A 20,152-nucleotide genomic window follows, 5' to 3' on the forward strand; every position below is an offset into this window, starting at 1 on the left:
GTGGTGCAAGAGTGGTAGGATGTTGCGCTCACATTGCCAGTGTTCTGTGGTATCTTGGTTACTCTAGATATAACCAAAATACTCCCAGACCTTCACGTGAATTCGAAAGTCACGTGAATGATGCATCGTGTTGGTCGGAAAATGAAGGAGAAGCAGCAACATCTTCAGATGACCAAACCAATTCTGACGAATAAGGCTGTTGCAGAGTGCCTAGCCTCTTATAGACCATAAGTTCTGATTGACTATAAACTAATATACCTTTTCTTAGAAAAATGCCTCCAAGATTATTTCGATTATTTTATAGAAATTATTGCTAATAAATCTGATAAAGTAGGACATTTTTACTCCTTTCATTATCACAAACCTAATAAAGTATAAAAATGAGCCCTATTTTGAAGGCTAAGTACCTTGAGAAAAATGATGGCTTTAACATATGTTGCAACGCATACATATGCGCAGTTTTTGGCCAAATATGATCTTGCGTGAGCAATACTAACAATGTGAAACTTAGCATGATCTGAATGAAAGTGCGAAAACCCATGTAAAATACGAACTTAAAAATGACTATATCTTGAAATCAGATCACTCTCAGGAAAAATCCTTTTAAGGGGTTATGAGACCTAGTTAGATGAATAAAATGAAATATGTTTGAGGCCAATCTGTAGATGGCCTAAAAACCGGCCTTATTGACCCTCCTCCTTTAAGGAGCAGCTAGATCGTTATTCGTGAGGTCGGGAGAGCTCGGGTTCCTGCTTGTGTATTTTCGGCTTTACACGAGGCTGTTTTTCTGAGAATTTAACTCAGGATAGCTCGGGTTCTTGCTCGTGTATCTTCGGCTTCACACGAGGCTGGGCTTCGCAGCATTTAACAAAGCCGACTCACCGACACACTACGTTCGAATGAGTCGCTCCCAGATAGGAGAGTGGTGGGGGCCGAAAAATCCCACGTTCTGGAGACACTAGCAAGAGGTCTCGATTGGCATTTTCATTTCATTCATGCATGATTCGTTAACACGTGATACATCCCACTATCCTCTGCTGGGTATATATATGAAACGCACATACGCCGAGTGTTTCGCAAACATTGCTAGACCGTATTTATACATTGGCTACCCGTGTCGGCGCAAGTATTCCAGATATTTTTCTTCTCGCGTCAGAGGGGATCATTCACAAATTACGTAACGCGTTTTTCTTTTTTCCATATCGCTCTGTTACTGTTCCCTTCACGGAAATTGTATTCTCATCCTAGACACGGGAGACATATACGTGAGGTAAGCGCAGACCATTTCGAAAGTCGCGGTACCCATGCTGTGCCATGTCGAGTGCTCTCGTTCAACCTCGATATTGCCTGTCCGTGTCTAACGCATAGGCCGTTCATGCAATGACAGTAATATAGGTAGTTACTGTATAGGATGCACTTAATACCACGATCTGGCAAAAGCCTTATGTAAACTGAGGACACGGAGCAATCCAAGGACTATATGGGGCAGAATACGTCAATTGTTCCCACTTAAAATTAATTTTCTTGGATCGGGCCGAAACTTAACTAAATTATAGTCCTAGTGGACCAACATTAATTAACCAAACCATAGGTCTATCAAAACGATATCTTAAAAAAAATTTTTTTGTTGAAAATATATAATTAAATTGATTTTTAACCATATTCAAAAGAATTTCTATTTAAAAAAATACTTCTTTCATATATTTGAAATCATGCAGGATAAAAAGTGGGCCGAAAATATCTTATTGCTAACATTTAAATTTTTACGTTCGAGGTTACCGCGCTAAACTTCCGCAGTGCTCCAACACGAATACTGACAGGTCTAATGTGCCGCTAAACTTACATTTAACTCTTTTGGGATGATTATATTGACAGAAATATATAAATTACGTTAAAAATTTCATCTCACACCTTTTAGTTCATTCATAATTTTCCGGATACTGTCAAAATCTAAATTCCGGGTACTCAGAGAATAATTTGACTCGTAGATTAGCTGAAGTTTGTCTCAAATGAATAATGTTGGCTGTAAAGTTATTCTTTTCGGAACAAATGAAAATCATATAGCCTGAACTTTATGAGGAAATTCCGTTTCTGTCAAGAGACCTGATTTCGACGAAAGAGCACATTTTTTTAAGTGAGTATCTAGAAGCTTAAGCTTCAGAGAAATCCATAATAGTCTACAAAGTAAATATTTTTGGTTGATAGTCAACTCAAAAGTATGTGGACCATGTGAAAAAGACAGGAACGCATCTTCTCAAGACGCAGTTTTGAATGTTTTAACTGATGACCGGATTGATGATCCTCTTGGGGACATTAACGACAATGTAAATGATGATACATCTTATATTCCTTCTGTCAATGATTCGGAAACTGATTTTGATATTCCCACGGAAAAATGAAATTTGTCATGCAATGATAAATATCACGCAGCTGCATTAGAAGTTCTTGAGCAATTGAAAGAAAAATTTCAAAGAGCCTGCAATACCTCGGAAACAGTTTTGATTTTGACTCTAACACCAAAATCTTGTGTTCGCAGAAAGTTAACTAAGGAATTTAGTGTAGGCTCTTATGAGGTTTTAGTTGGAGCCTCCTATGAAGATGATGCGAATAGTCGTATTTTACCAGGAATAAAAGATTTCATTCAGTGAAAAAAAGATGGCTCTCGTGAATACTTCCAGAAAGGTCAATATTAGAAAATATTTCTGAACTGTATGAAAGTTTTAGCGAACTGAAATCCTGATGTAAAAATCGGAATATCGAAATTTACACAGTTTAGACCATAACATTGTATTTGCTGGTTCTTCTGCCACTCACAATGTTTGTATTTGCGTGTATCATGAAAACGTAAAACTGAAGCTTCATGGAGTCCATATCGACAAAGTAACGAACAATACAGATTTATATATTACCAACTATCATGATTGTTTAGACAAAATCATTTGAAGCACATCTATTGATAGCTGCATGATTTGTTGCCAAGAAACACTCATTGTTTGTTAAATACTTAAAGGAGAAATTGGTGAAAAGACCATTTCCTGTCTAGTTTCATTTCGCGGAAAATGTAGCTTTTGTAGCTCAGAACATCGCACAAGCTGTTCATTGAAATAATGACCAAGTAAGTATTTTCACAGTAGTTATTTATTAAAGAGAAGACTGTCAACTAACCATTGTAGCCATCCACGAATTTCAGAAAATAATGGTCAATTACTTGAAGAGTAATTTTTAACCCAAGAAGATATTTCACTTTTTTGACGGAGCACCGCAAGACTTCAAGAACAAGTACAACCTTGCCAATCTTCGCTTTCATAAGAAAAATTTGGAATTCAAGCAGAGTGGCACTTCCATGCTACAAAAAGGGCCTTGTGGTGGAATTTGTGGAAATTTGGAGAGAATTGCTGCACGAGCAAGTCTACAATCCTGTCCAGAAGATCAGATTTCGACAGCATAAGCGTTAAGCGAATGGGCGTTTAAAAACTGTAAGGATTCGAATCTGCGGTAACAATACCGGGTACTTCAAAGTACCTTTCAGTAATTCCAACCGTAGATGAAATACATATTGTGCTTAAACGCTATTTCTAACAGGGAAAAGCTAATTTTTTCCGAAAATGAAAAAAGAAAGAGGGGTTACCATTAAAAGAGCAAGTAAACAAAATTAAGAAATTTTCAGAGTTGATTTACAGTATGTTCTTGAGTGTTCGCATTGCTAGTAATTAGAGAATATATATATATATATATCGGAATTCCATGTCAATCGGGCCACCTAAATATCTCGGAAACAGATTTTTTTCTCACCAAATTTGGCACAAATTATCGTTAACATCTGTACTTTCATCTCAAATTTTTTTAGAATTACTTTTTCTTTTGTTTCAAAATGGCGGACCAAAATATCTCAAAATACGTGGTTTTTTACATGCCCTCCAGATATACCATTTTGAAATTGGAAAAAGCAATGATTAACCCAAGATTATTATTCAATTTGATATTTTTGTGTTAGTTGAAATAAATAAACTACTAAAATGCTAAATTATAAAATGGTGGATTTAAAATGGCGGCAGAAAAATACATTTTTTTATTTGTATTTAATGTTCGTTTTAATAACGGAATATCGTTTTAATGTTTGTTTTAAAAACCTATTTTCAATAATCCTTATTATTTTAAAAATATCAATAACGAGTCCAATATGGCGGATAACTAAATGTTGTATAATAAAAAGGCCAACGCCAAATCAGTCTTTTAAACTCTTCTGTGAGCATAAGATTTTTTAGCCATTAATTATACAAATCAGATATAGTTTTAATATAGTTTTATAGGGTTAAAACAAAAATTACACACAGATTTAGTCAACTTCAATTTTATAACTTTCAAATTTCTCGCGTTCAAGTAAATGACAATCTAAAATAAAATGTATCCAATGCTATGGATGGCTTTCAGAAGCTAATATATAAAATTTCATTCCGAAATTTTTTAAATCGTAAAGTCGAGTTAGAGTCTCTTTATTTGAATAGCTGGGGAGATGAATCTCCTTCGTGAACTTTCAGGTGGCTCAAAGTGTTTTTGGAAGAAGTTAAAATTGGCAATTTTCTAGACTGGATATTTTAACAATCTACACCTTGGGGTTTTTTCAAAAGGAGAGAAAGAGGATGAATCCTCGAGCTTTTCTTTTAATTTACCCCACGATCTGCGGTTTCAGCTGCGAGATCCTATCGGCCGTTTTACGGCTGTGCGGCCCGTTTTGTTCTCTCTCACTCTTACGCTCTCCCAAACTTACGTAATATCGTACGAATGGGAGTCATCGGAATCTGCGCTCTCATCTTCCTTCAGTGAAAAGCATCATTTTAGGAAGACTTGCACAGGAGACAGTTCTTGTTCCTATATTTAGACTAGTTCTTATAACTCGCAGGTTACAATTAATTGATAGAGGGTCCCTGTACCAAGGTTTTCTGCTTAATTTGGTTAGAAAAATAAATAGGCAGTCGCGGAGAATTGTCCAGGGGTTGTCCCAAAGGAATTGACCCCCAAGAGGAGGTGTGAAAACCGTGCCGAGAGCTGACTGGCACCTGGGTGAGGTGCCTAGAACGGTCACTCTGGAATACTGGGCGACCTTTCAGAGTACGCAGCCTTATACTTGCATGCCGGGCTCTACAAGGATGGACGAACCCCTTTCCCTAGCTTCTTGCGGGAACAACAATGACAACACCAAACATAGTTGTATTAAGTGAGGTTCAAAACAACAGAACGCGCAGGGCTTCCGACAATGGGTAGGCCAAAAATGCCGACCACTCTAGAGCTGGGGGAGCCAATGAAGATGGATTCAATGCGGTGAATCGGCGCAATCTCGGGACCTTGAGGTGGACGGAGTGACTGACTCGTGACTCGCTAGAATGCTACGATGCGAGTGTGACCCCTAAACGGGGTTAAATAGCACGACTGCATTCTCTGTGGTGCGAGAAACACCCGGAGGTATCACACTTTTCGCATCAACGTCTGCAAAACCATGCCGAAATACTCCAAAAAGGGGCTATATAAGCGTAACGCCCACTCTACTACAGCTAGAACAAGCCGGCAACTGGAGAAAAAGAGGCGACACTAAGACCAACGGCGGGCATGCATCCGATAGAGAAAAAGCGATGCTTTATGACACAGAGAAACATCAACACTAATATTTCTCTAAAGCGTAAAGATCTGGCTGAAATGGATAACGAGCTTCGTGGACATGTTTCCGAAGAATCCGAACTCTGAGCTATCAATTGTTGTGTGTTTAATGTACAGCACATAGAGTCGCAAATGGAAGAGACCCTCTTCTTAAAATGGTCGGGAAGCACGAAAAAGTGGACAAAGGAGCGTTTCTGTACAAAGCAGCGGATTAGGCTACTAAAACCACAGAAATGTGGAGGATCACTGAATGTCGTGTGAGCTAACTTTTTCCTTCCTTAAATCATCCTGATTGAAGTCTGGTCTTGAGGGTTTCATTTTCGCATGCCAAGACTGTGTCATTTCCACCTTAACATACCGTCGCCACATTTTGTGCCAAGACATTCCCGATGGTAGCTTCAGCGCGTGCAATGCACAGCCCGAACATTTAGCTCACATAATATCTAGTTGTCCAACTCATGCGGGAATGACCTACATCCAGAGGCATAATGCGGCACTCAGAATGCTGTATTACCATCTCTGTCACTCTGGCGGCCTTAATCTTAATATCTCTCCTCTAAATGTTCTTAGGGAAATTGAGTCAATTGTCGAAAATGAGAGTGCCGCATATACTGGAACTTTACATTCTCGACAATTTTCTGTTGCACACTGGACGCCTGACATGGTTCTTCTTGACTTCGAGAAGCGGGGGAGGTGCTAGTGGGTTAAACAAAACTTCTTCCACGAGAAGCTCTTGATAACATCTGCTTCCGCAGTGGAATAGTTTTTCAGGCTTCTTGATACTTTTTTCACTGTTTCAGTAGTGATGGTTGGGTGTTCCTCCTTAGGTGTAATTATGGCACTGCACTGCTCCTTAAAGTTTACTCTGTTTCCAATGTTTAAATGCTGTACTCTTAGATTTCTCAAAAAGAATGCCTCGAACTCCTCTAGCTTATACGATTGGTTGATAATAACCGGGGGTTCTCGTAGGAGTCAAGACGGGTAAGAGAAAACTATTAATTTTCTTTGATGCATCTGTCCCTTTGCTCTACGCTTCTACTAGCATCAGACAGTATCCATAATCATATCGACAATGTAAATCCTGATGGTCAGCACCTTTGACTTGTTGAGTGTGTAATGTGAGATCCGTAGATCGCTCACGAAATGTCGAACCTTGGCAGCGAACATTTTTTCAGATGTTATGTAGTGAATCACACACTGAATGCGGGACACGTACTGTCCTACCCAGCCTCTATTTGTGCTCAGTTGATACAAGCGTCTTTTGATCTTTTGATTAGTCATTAGTTTTGTTTTACAGTCTGCATCTAACAAAGTTCTCGGTGCATCGTATTCACCACAATGGATAGTCCAGAGGTCGGGCTTTTTAAAAAATTCTCCACAATAAGCGTCATTCAGTTATAATGTACATCTTTGGGGTTAAAAAAACCTAAATATTGATGTTTCTCGTGACCATAAAAGCATATTGCTTCCTCTGCTGGATGCCTGTCAGAGGTTGGTCTTAGTTTCTGCTCTATTTTTCTGTTCGCTGCTTATTTCGGCTGCGGTTAAGTGGGCGCTTTCGCGTACAAAAATCTTTTTTTTCAGAGGTTTTTTCCAGGTTGTTGACTCCATGTTGATTAGCTCCCTAAACTAAAGGGAAGTTGGCATAGTCGTCCGACCACCCATCATCAGAAACCTTGTGCAATTTTTTAAAACATCAGTTACAACTATTTTTGGTTTTATCATTGTTGTTTCCACGGGCAGCTCGGGAAAGGGATTTTTTTCCCACGCACTGATTTAGACACTACACCTTCGTATCATGCAGCTTTCGGCACAGTGGCTTACGCCGTGGCCTAGGGGGTTTTCCCTCCGAGCCCATCCGTGGACCATTATGCGCTATTTCGTATTTAGTTGGTACCCCTATTTAGCAGTAACCTGTCCCATTTACCAAAATATTTGGTTGACACTCTGTTAGTTGCAAATCAGCATTATGTCTGTTATAGGAACATGTTTAGTATAAAACATATGTATATTATCACGCACGCTTCCCTCATTTATTTGAACACAAAACATCCCAATCAGTTCAAAATAAGAAACGATTTGAATAATTAGGACAGAAGGCAACCTTTAATTCAGTAATATTTGAAAAAATGTTTGATTTTTTAACCTCGGAAGTTTTTAATTAAACGAATTCTTCAATTAATTTAATAGATTCTTGAACGTAACGAATACCAACAAAATTTAGATAAATCAACCATATATTTTCTTGGTTTTATGGTGAAACCAATATAAGTTTGATTGATGTCAACAAATATTTTATCCTGTAAGTTTGAGCGCCCCTAGGAAGCTCGACTTTATATTCTTAATATTCTCGTACTTTGCACTCGAAAATATATTGGTCTCGGGCTTTACGCCAGAAAATGCATTAATTTTACGCTGCGCGCTCGATAATGTATTTACCTTATATTTGTGCGCACGCTTTTTAAAATTATAGGTCAGAGCATCGGCGACTGTAATTTGTTGATCGTGAATTCCTTCTGTCAAAGCTCCTTCGGCTTTATCGAACACATTCTCATTACGTATCTTATGCTTCGAACTCGATTTTGTCAAAAATGCAAGCTGTACTGCCTCTGGAAATCAATCTATAATGCCTATTTTGCCGCACCCTTAATTATTTGCTCTCAGTAGTTGACCCGAGACCTCGTGATGAAACTTAGCATGTCAATAACTGATTGCGTTATAATTTGCTCAGGTTCTATGAAATCGGCCTGATAGGTTTGCTGTCTGAGATGAGCTAATGCCGAGCAGTGGTATAATACATAAATTTACATGTAATCATCCCTGTCAAATTTCCTGTTGTATGTAGCGAACTTATACCCCTTTTTGTTAATATGGTAATTGAAGCGTTTGTGTGCAGTGAGTATCTGAACCCCTGTCCTTAGGTCTTTCTGGAGTAGACCCAACATTTCCATGGCTTTGCTCATTTTGTATGTATAGCCCAGAACTGATTTCGCCTTTAGGCAATCCCGGATTTGTTCCTAGTATTCCCGGTGCCTTCTTCGGATCCAGATTTTAATGGAAAGTTGGATGCAGCAAGAGGCTAGTTGCAGTACTGGTTCCAGTCCTACATATTCACTTGCTGCGCCGCATTTTGCCAACTTGTCCGCTCTTTCGATCCCCTTGATCACTATGTAACCAAGTACCCATGTGAGAGCCCCATTGATTTTTTCTGGAGGTTGGTTTAATGACAGTTTGTATTCCTGAAACAGGTCTAATGTTATTTCTGCTTACCTAACTGCAGTTAAGAGGGCTGGGGACATGAGCTTTTGTAAGGTCATCGTTGCACTCTATTTTCTCTGTAAGTACAATGAAAAATATGACTTGTATGGTATCTCTGTATTCAGAAAAGAATGATCTATATCTATAGTGTTTTGAAATTGCAATAAACATTTCTTAAATTAATAATAAACTTAATCAAAGTTACCCCACTTTTGAAGGCTAATTTCTCGGCTCGTAATGATTATTTCACAAATTTACAACATTAATAACATCTATTGACTTTTCATCTACAAGTGTATGTACCTAACTAAACAATTTTTCTTAAATAAATATGAAAAACAGAGTTTAACGAAGTGTCTGCATGGAGTAAATTTAAGACTTCTCTGACGTTCAACGGATTTGCACGTTTCTTAAAATTCTGAGTCGAATGATACATAATTTTAGGAGTCACTTTTTCATAAAATTTAAATACAATTATTCTTCAAAAGTAGGGTAACTGACAGGTTTTTGTTTGTATGATACCATTTTTTAATGAAAAAAGTTAATCCTAAAAGTACATATCAATCGATTCAGAATTTCATGAAACGTGCAAATCCGTTGAACGTCAGAGAAGTATTTTTAGCAAAATTTTGCAACTTCCGTCAGGATTGGTAGTTACTTGCCTTCAATTTACTCCGTGCAGCTACTTCCTTGACCTCTGTTTTTTCACATTTATTGAAGAAAATTTGTTTACACAGGTACATATAATTGTAGATGAAAAGTCAATAGATGTTATTAATGTTCTAAATTTGTGAAATAATCATTACGAGCCGAGAAATAATTCTTCAATTTCACGAAACGTGCAAATCCGTTGAACATCAGAGAAGTATTTTTAGCAAATTTTCGCAACTTCCGTCAAGATTGGTAGTTACTTGCCTTCAATTTACTCCGTGCAGATACTTCCTTGACCTCAAAAAATGTTTTCTATTTCAATCTTATTCTAATTGTCAAATAATAATGACGGGCCCGGAAATTATTTTCGAAATTATCTTAATGAAATTTTTTGATTAGATGAAAATTCAAATAGAGCATTTTCAAAATTTTGAACTTTGAAGTTCAACGAATTTGCACGTTTCTTGAAATTCTGAATCGAATGATATATACATTTAAGAGTCAGTTTTCTTATAGAAAACGGTATTATAGTAACAACCACAAAAGTAATGATTATTTCACAAATTCACAAAACAATAGGCGTGTAACGATAGGTATGTAAAACCATTTATAATAATAATAACTTATGTGGAATGCCTGGATTGGTAAACGAGTTAGGAAAATAAAGCTTTAACGATCAACTAACATTGAAAATATTGACCGATTTTTTTCAATCTTTTTTTGATTTACTTATAATAATATAACGAGGCGAATGCAGTACATTAAAATTCATTTAATGAATATTGTACAAGATTCTGATTTTTATTCGCTGCGTCTAATCTCAAACAATGTGAGGATCTCGTGAGGCCAAAATCCGTCCGCTCGACCAACTACAACCCGCTGCAAGGGTACCGTTTTCCAGACAATACCTGAATCTGGCTGACGGTCCCCTGATTATTACTTTCTCGCAGGAAATTCTTTTCACACTTTTGTTTACTATGTACCCGTTTTTCTGAAAATATTTCAACTGTGATTGGCTGTCGAAATTTTTTTTCCACTCAGAAACTCCAACCTTTTGGGTGTTCTTATCATATTTCAGTCTTTCTCGCACACTTAACTCGGAATTCTCACGGGTGTTCCCAGCCCTCTTGACGTTATTTTGCGGACCAAATACATTGCAATCTGCTGGTCAGAAGCGTTTTGATTTAATAACCGATCCTTTGCGGGCTATTATAGATTCCTGCTCCTGAACCTTTATCTCCCCTGAAGTCATTTCTACACCAGATTTCTCCTTGAAACTAAGGGTTACTATTTTCTTTTCACATATTCCTGCTTGGAATCCAAATGCGAAAAGCTTTGGTGAAGTTGTAAAGTTTTGTTATATTATCTTGCCTTATCTCTACGAACGGCAGTGTACTGACGTCTCTGTACTGACTCGCGCCAAACTCCTAAACGCTAGGGGTTGTAATCTTCGCAGCTTGTCCTGCATAGTTTTAAATTCTACCCGTGGTATAGTGACTCAGGTGGAACCATTGAATCATTTTAGATCCTAAACCTCACGTTAACCAAAAGACTGTCCTGCACATCCAAAAAGTCATGCATTAGAGTTCTAGTTGGTTCGCCCAATTCAGTTTGCTATGTAGGACTACTTCCAGATACTTAACCGATTTTAAAAATGTCAACCTCCTTTCACTTAATACAGGATCCTTTAATTTTTGCACTTTGTTATTTCTCGTAAAAATTACCAAGGTGGTCTTTTACGGATTCACAAAGAGCCCTCAGCTATCGCAACCGAGCTCTACTACGTGGAGCTCTGTCGTTGCAAGAATGTAAGATCCATCAAAGTTTCCAGATAAGCCTTCTGACTAGGTTACATAGCCTATGAAGGAGGCCAACCCCTACCTTGCATCACAAAAGGGGCGACAAGACAGCCCCCTGTGGGCAACTCCGTAGAGCTATTCCCTTAACTAGGCCTTCACCCTATCTAGTTTTAAATTTTCTACGGCGTAGCATACTTCGTATCCAGCTTACAAGTTGGTTTGGCTCGCTACACCTTAACCCCTCGACAGATGGTTTCTAGAGGATTATTGCTGAAGGCAGCTTCTATATCCAAGAACGTGCGCACAGCAGGTTTTTGTTCCAGCTGCTGCTCCAATTTTTTCAGTACTGCATAGAATGCGAGGAGGCTAAAAGCAAATTGTCCCTGATGTATCTCTCGATCAGCTTCTCCAACGTCTTCATGATAAAAGACGTTCATTTGATCGGTTGAAAATCTTGTTTAGCAAGTGCTCCACCACACTTGAAAATTTTGGCTGTGACATTTGGTGACCGTCGCATGAACATCGTTCAAAAGCTGTTGCATAACGTCAACGTCAATCCTGATTTGCTGAGACGGGTTATAACTGGTGACAGAACATGGGTATGTGGTTATGACGTTGAAACAAAGGCTCAATCTTCTCAGTAAAAACATCATGAATCCCAAAGACCAAAAAAGCACACCAAATTCGGTTAAATTTAAAGGTTTTGCTCACTATTTTCTTCGATTATGATCGCGTGATCTCTGTACTCAGGGTTTTTGCTGAATATGGTTTCAATAATTAAGCAGCAGTCGCGGAGAATTGTCCAGAGATGGCCCCGAAGGAATAACTCATAAGGGAAAACGTAACAACTGTGCCGGTTGAATGTAGCCAAACCCTTTTCCCTAACGGCTTGTGAGAACAACAATTAAAGCATCAAACATATTTATAGTAAGTGCAGTTTACAGCAATCGAATGCAAAGGGATTCCAACCATGGGTCGGACAACAGTACTGATTATCCTAGAGTTAGGGGAGCCAGTTAAAGGAGTCAATAATGTGCTGGCTCGGCAAAATCTCAATACAGCTGAAGGAGAGAGGCGACTCTGAGATCAATTGCCAGCAGGCATCCAATAGAAGAAGAGCGATGTTTTAAGGACCGGAGAAACATCAAGATATGGGTTTTTCTTAAGCCTAAAGATCCCAAGTGCGAATTTCCGGAGCTGAATATATGGCCCAGTGTTAGTCCAATTTTTTCAGCCGAAACTCAGCTAACGATATTGGTCTAATATTGGCATTTTAATCTGTCCAGTGTTAAGCCAGTACTAGCAGTCTGTGTTGGCTTTTTAAATTGGCCGATCGCTGGCATCCTCGCTTTAATGTGCCAAGTATTAAGTTTACTACGGCGAACCATGTTTTACGAGGAACAGCTAAAGACTGGCCCAGTGACGGTACATTACTGGACCTAATTAGTCTTATCACGGTTACCATATGTTATGAGGAAAAGCCAGAGTTCAGACTATACACGGAGCATTACTGTTCCAGACTTCGTCTTTACTCAGTCAAAACGTGTTTTAAGGTTAAATCCAGTCTGGCCCAGTATCGACGCAATACTGGTCTGACGTTAACTTTTATTATGGAAAATCAATTTCTAAGCGAAGAAACCAGATTTCGGCTGAGCATTAGCCCGTCATTGGAACGAAGCTATCTTTTATTACAGCAACTCACTTCCATGTAAAACATATAGAGTTTTATCCAGTCTGTTCTTCGTTGACAATCTGCTTTAAGTTTAAAAGCTAGATGTTGGACCAATATTGACGCGTTGCTGCGTCGAAAGGTAGTACTACTGTGGCAAATTATGTTTTAAGAAGATGAGGCGTAGTTTTGTTCATCATCGGTACATTTCTGGCCCGAAGATAAGTTTCATTACGATAAACCAACTATATGACCGATGAATTTCCGTAAGCCGAAAAAAATCTCTCTTAAGGACATCGTTTTAAAATTTCTATTTCATGCATTCTCTCGAAAGAGACCAATCATATTTGATACGAACCGAAAAATGAACGGGGACAGTGTCGAGACTTGAGCTATGAAAAAGAATTTCAGCGTGCATAGACGAGGAATACACGACATTCGCCATCAAATGCAAATGGAAATCCGAGTAACCCATTGGTCAAACACAGTCAACAAGGCGCAGTGATGCCACGGCAGCACCGGCTGTCCGCCACATCAACCGGCGGAAATTTTCTACTAACTAATGGTAGTCACCACAACTCATTGATCAGGCCTAATCACGGGAGGCATATTGAGAAGCAGCGCTTTAGCGATGTCGCCCGTCTGGACCTCTTACATTGCACCGCTAAAAAGAGACTGCGAGTACCAAGCTTATCAACTAAGTAGTAACCACGTCGCAGTCATTTTTCACCACCGTGATCATTAAAGACACATGCCAACTGCGTTCTAGAAATCAGCATCACGAAACGAAAGGTTAGGGCCGTGGCATCCTGAACCAGGGGAGTATCGATACCCAAGCAACTATCCGGAGCCACACGTGCGTGAATTCGCTCATTGCGACCAACGCCAGTTCATGTAATGGGAACGCGAGGGACCCCGAACGCACCGAGCAACCCATCACAATCCAGCTTCGAGTGTCTGTCTTCAAACGAATCCGACCTTAGCAAGGGAGGGAAAGGTAAGACATGGGTGGTTGGATCAAACAGGGGGCAGGCCGTGAAGTTATGACAAGTACGAGCCCCAAGATTTTTCGTAGTCAAATAAGGCCAAGTATCGGCCATATTTTTTATCGGCCACCTTTTTGCTCACAGACGAAAAATTGTTAGACGTCAAAACGGACAAAAGTGGAGTACGTGGGACTTGCGCAGGCAAGACTAAGAGAAGCCAATAGAAAACTACCTTACCTGTAGGTACTGGCTCTACCAGCCCTCGACAAGGCATTTAAATCGCGAGATCCAAATTAACAAAGTTCATTTCTCCGAAGAAGAATTCGGTTCTTCGTCTGTGGAAAAGTCCTTCATGCCAGAATATGCGTATAAAGGAAAGGGAAAACAGCTCAAAAAGAGAATTATTTGTGGCCGATATCACCTCGACAGTAGCAGATAGCGAAACCATACAGAACCCTTCGGAACTAACACACTTGATTAAAATGCTTGTCGCAGCGATCAGAATTGAGAAGCGTGGATTAGGCACAAGCGCGGGTAGAAACAAACCCACAAGTAAGTCCAAGCCTAAGGGGTCCAATAAGCGTAATGGTAAAGGCTTACAAGACAGGAAAAACTCAGCACAGTCAAGTGAGGAAATGCTGGAACAGATTTGAAAGATGGACTCGGGGTCATATACTTCAGGAAATCAGGGGTATGATGTGGAGGTAGAATCTTAAAATTCCAAACAAAAAGGCGTTTTTCAAATAAGATTCCCTAAAAACCGAAGGCGTAATTATTGTCGTCGATGTGACATAGAGAACGTGACCACCAAAGAGTGAAATGTCCAGATATGTGTTGTAGTACTTGAAAAACTAAGCGACACGTATTTTATTTATCTGCGAAAAACGCTTTGAGGGGGTGAAACAACCTCTCAAAGATAAGGGTTTAAAATTTTGATTGTATAGTTTTGTGTATAAAAACCAAATTGATTTCGATGAAACCTACTGAAAAAGTTTCCAGGTGATAAAGACGAATAACGTAGTTTCCTTAACAAACAAAAATTAAGGGGTAAACCCCCCTTACATTGTTTTAAAGTTATGCTGAAAATGTTAAAATTTTTTGCCAAAAACAATTTAAAGAAAAAATGGGTGTGGCCTCTCCTAAACACTTTTTATTTTGTATCTATGATATTATATACTTTCCATACACAAAGACAATTGGAGAAATAGTTTTAGAAAAACGGAAGTAAAATAGAGCACATACAATACATGAATAAAAAATTACGTGGGGGTAAACCAGCCCTACGTATTCTTGAATGTGATGGAAGTGGCTTATTTCATAGGGGGAAAAATGTTTAAAAATATATTTTGCACTTGAGACAAAAATAAAGTTGACATTTTACGCCCAAAAGAATTTGAAAGAAATGAATCACATTGTTTTCTATCGCAGAATAAAATTTATAACAGAATGTGCAATAATATAATAGCAGATAACGAATATTGAATGTTTTATGTCGTTCGTGCTGGAATAATTTTAAACTTTACAATTTTATTAAATTATATATTATCATATTTACTTAATATTTTTACAGATAGGACTCATTATTCGTTGTCAGCTATTCTATTATTGTACAGTTTATGACCAATTTTATCTTGTGAAAAAACACGCTGATTTTGAATTAAATTTTAATATTATTTCAGCCAAAAATTCAACCTTTATATGTATTTGAGTATAGAGTTGGAAAAAATTATGTGCGTTACTTTTCCGATTATGTTATTTTGATGAATTATGATATCAATTTATATATCAGGAATAATATTATTAGGCTCCAGTCTTTGATGCATAATCAGTTAACCTCGCTAAGATATGTTTATCTTTTTTTTTTATCGTACAAACGCGGATATAAAAAAAACCAGGTAAATTAGAAAATCCGGTGGGCCTTAGCTTCGGCGATTCTTCTAAAAACATTGTGACATATAAGGTTGTAGAAACATCGTTGGAATTCGATATTCGTGGCGTAAGCAATCCTTATGTTTTAAACACTTTTTTGACGAATAACAGTATTTTTCAAAGTTATGAAAAACACTTCTTCAGTATACTTCCTAGTATTCGAAAAATTCTAAATTTTACCTGAACCTAATATTTTTATCCATAAACTATTTATTACTTTTAATGATTTTTATGATTATTTGGTCTCAAAATAGTTTAGGTGTAGTTATCTCTTTAATACTCCTTTTTTCTTAAAAATATATAAATACCTTTATCTTCTTCTTTGTGTTGAAGACATATTTTCTTCGGAATTTTTTTCTCAATTTTAGACTTGTATTGAAATTTTATACATAATTGGTGGGTAATTTAAGCCCGCCTAATTTTTTATTCATGTTGGGTAGCACCCCTAATAATTAAAAATAAAAACAATTTTTGTCGTAACACAATTTTACTTTTGTCTCAAATGCAAAAAATATATTTTCAAAACATGTTCTCCTATGAATTCAGCAATTTTCAGAAAATTAAAAAATATGTATGGGTGGTTTACCGCTGCGTATTTTTTTATTCATATTGGATGGACTTTATTTTACTTCCTTCGTTATAAAACTATCTTCCGAATGGCCTTTGTGTATGAAAAGTATATATTATCATAGAAAAAAAATACAAAGTTCTAGGGACATTATTCATAATATCATTAATTTTTTTAAAAATTTTTTTGGCAAAACACGTCAACTTTTTGTTTATCTAAAGTGCAAAACATTTTTTTCTTTTATTTTCTCTTTGAATTTAGACATTTTTAGTAAAACTTTAAATATAAGTAGGCGTGGTTTACTACCTAGAAAAGTCTACAAACTAAGCAAACACGGAAAATTGCTTATTAACAATTTAATGCCAAATTGAAACTGATCGGTTACACCGTTTTTTCAGTTTCGCCGAGAAAAAGTATTAAGAGAACTTAAGAGTTATTGAAGAAAGTTTTCTGGAAATTTGTGGATAGATTCAGTTAAAATTGACGGAAATATCCATTTTACAAAAAAGCATGCCACGCCGCCAGTGGCTAGCACACTGCCAGATTGTGCTGAGTGCCTGCGGAGCTATGTTTTTTGGCGTGGCATGCTTTTTTGCAAAATTGATATTTAAGCCAATTTCCAATGAATTATTGTGAACATTTGCAGAAATTTTTCTTAAGTAACGCGGAACAAATGTCTCAATGAAAGTTGTTTAACCTCTAAAGTGGCATCGATACTTTTTGTCTGCAATTTTGAAAACCCGTAGCTACCGATCGGTTTCAATTTGCAATTTAATATTTTTATTGAAAATGCAATTTTCAGTTTTATTTCTGTCACTTTTTCGGATTCTGGTAGCGGTTAACTCGGATTAGTCAATCCGTTTGAAACCGCCCCCAATATGTCATCAGAAAATGTAATGCAAGATTTAAACAATGAAACCACGGATCCACTATTTCTGATCCTGAGTAAATTACACATAATCGAGGATCTGCAACGATCAATAAGAGTCCACATGAGAATTTTTTACGACGAAAGCTTTAAAATTTAAAAAATTTTTTAAATTACTTAATAACCGAGACGAGCTAGATGCCTGTATCCCCGCATTACATTAGAAAGAACTGTAACGTAACAGCGTGGTAACCATCGAATCCTAGCGAGCCGCTTACACCCGTGCACGACGCCACAAAGAGATAAAATACATAAGGAAGACAACCATCAAATTCATTCACTCACACAAATGCGTGTCACTGGGCTACAATCGCTTACGGAAAAGCATAGAGAAGCAACATAGCAGTGAGGCAACGAGTAGCAAAATCACGATACCATCCAAAATTATAATCAAAGATTTAGAAGTGCCTATGACGAGTTAATTTATACAGTTCCGTCAGAATACTCGTCCGGAATAGAGCGAAAATCAACGTTACAAATGAAGGAAAAATCTGCTGATGAAAGGTACATAATGAACCTCCGATAATAGATTAGTAATCAATTGCGACCTTTAAAGCCAAGATCTATTAATGAAGCTCCGCGGAAGACAATTCAAGCAGAAGTGTGGTACAGAGAACGTTCCCCTAAAAAAGTCTTCGTGACACCTCGACCGCCACAACCCAAAAACAAAACCTGCAGGCACAAATGCTACACCAATTCTCTGAAATTTCTACCGATAGATTGACCGTACTGCAAAGAATTCAAATGACCTGAAACTATTTCAAGAAACCTGATCCCTTTGAGAGACAATGCTTAACTAAACTTAGACAACAGGGTTTTTGTTAAAATCTGTAATATTTGAAAATGTAATTACTTAGGAAAACTCTGCACGCGATTATATCTACATTTATCCATTTATATTATGATACGAGAGTGGGGATTAATGGGCTCCTTATAGCTTGACTCTTTTTCGCAAGTTAGTCCGTCGGTCGCACGAAAACGTCTTAGATAACAGCGCTCACCGTATTGATTCTCACTTGTATTTTTGGTGATTTTATTTTTCTTTATCATTATTAATAAACGGATTGTTTTTGTGTAAACTGTGGTTCCTTAGTGAAAAACCTTAACAGGTTATGGGCCTAGAATAAACGGCTTAGTGAAAAAATTGGTGTACTGTGTAAAGTGATATTAAAATGGAAGCGATATATCAGAAAGTGGAAAAAACTGCGTGACAAGGATAATTGGAATCAAAGGCGTTTCGTTATACAGACATTGTTTGAAGAAGATGATGATCTATTGGATGTATGTGAAGGCAGGTTAATTAAGCTTGAAATAGGAGAAGCAGGATTTGAGGCGAGTTTCAAGAAATTTAAAAAAGGAGACAAAGCTGCCCGGAAGCTGATTTTCACGACAGTTGAAAAGAAACCGCTAGATCTTCTTTCAAGTTGTACGAATGCGAAGGAGATGTGGACTAAATTAAATGCGGTTTATGACATGAAATCTGATGAAAATTTATAACTTATTTGAAAACAATTTTTTGAGTTTAAGTGGGAGTCGAATGAGAATGTTGCGCATAATTTGTCGAAACTTGAACAGTTGGCGGCAAAGATGAAGAGTCTCGGTAGCGAAATTCCGGATTCAATGGTGTGGCACGTGCACTTTCAATTTTACCGTCCCAATTCAATCATTTTCATAGTGCCTGGGATTCGGTAAATGATTTGAAGAAAAATTTAGAAAATTTTACTACAAGCTTAATGTCTAAAGAAGTTCGAATTCACAAACAAGGAGACTTTGAAGAAGTCCACTTGACGATTAGGAATTTACCTATTAAAAACAAGCATCGAGGATCATAACACTGAATGGGATCAAAACATGAAAATAATCTCCCTGGCATCCAACACTATGAAACATGACGGTATAGGATACTAGCCCCTCCAACTGATTTTTGGAAACAGAATACCTAAATTCAAAATTTAAGAACTACTCGACCTATGGAAGCGTAGATACGAGGGTAGTTCAATAAGTCCTTAGAATGACCAACAGATGGCGCGCGAATCGCTCCAAATCATCTGTTTTCAGTCAGCACCACTCCCAACTAGATATATGGTGCAGTCACAGTCCATATCTTCTGAGTTTACGTGTTTTTATAACCAATTGAAAAAAAAAAATTGTTCGTTAAGAAAAATGGAAAAAACGAGTTCAGAGCGGTAATCAAACATTTTCATTTAAAGGGTTTCACTCCATATGAGATAAAAAATGAATTGGACTCAGTTCATGGCACATCTGCCCCTGCCTTAGCAACGGTTTATAACTGGGCAAATGAATATAAGCGTGGTCGTACATCAATAAGTGACGAACCACGTTCAGGAAGGCCCGTAGAAGCAAGCACTCCCGAAATCATCAATAAAATCCACGATATGGTGTTGAAGGATAGAAGATTAAAAGTGCGTGAGTTAGCTGAGGCCACAAGGATATCTATAGGTGCAGTTGTTTCAATTCTACATGAAAAATTAAGCATGAAAAAGCTATCGGCAAGATGGGTGCCGCACTTGCTCTCAGCTGAGAATAAACGTAATAGAGTGGTCGCCTCTGAGGCTCTTTTGGCGCGCATAAGTCGGAATCGTGAGGAAGTTTTTCGTCGATTTGTGACTGTGGATGAAACATGGATACACTATTACACTCCTGAGACAAAGGAACAATCCAAACAGTGGATTTCCACAGGCGAACCAGCTC

The 20,152-nt window shown here is 37.8% G+C and overlaps 1 protein-coding gene across 5 annotated transcripts in view; it reads right to left on the bottom strand.

The window, feature by feature from the left end:
* Positions 1 to 20,152, bottom strand: part of LOC117179461 (nose resistant to fluoxetine protein 6-like) — an 824,251-nt gene that overhangs the window by 465,391 nt on the left and 338,708 nt on the right. The gene's annotated exons all lie outside the window — the stretch shown is intronic.

This window comes from Belonocnema kinseyi, chromosome 9, assembly GCF_010883055.1.
Source record: "Belonocnema kinseyi isolate 2016_QV_RU_SX_M_011 chromosome 9, B_treatae_v1, whole genome shotgun sequence".
Taxonomy (NCBI): Eukaryota; Metazoa; Arthropoda; class Insecta; order Hymenoptera; family Cynipidae; genus Belonocnema; species Belonocnema kinseyi.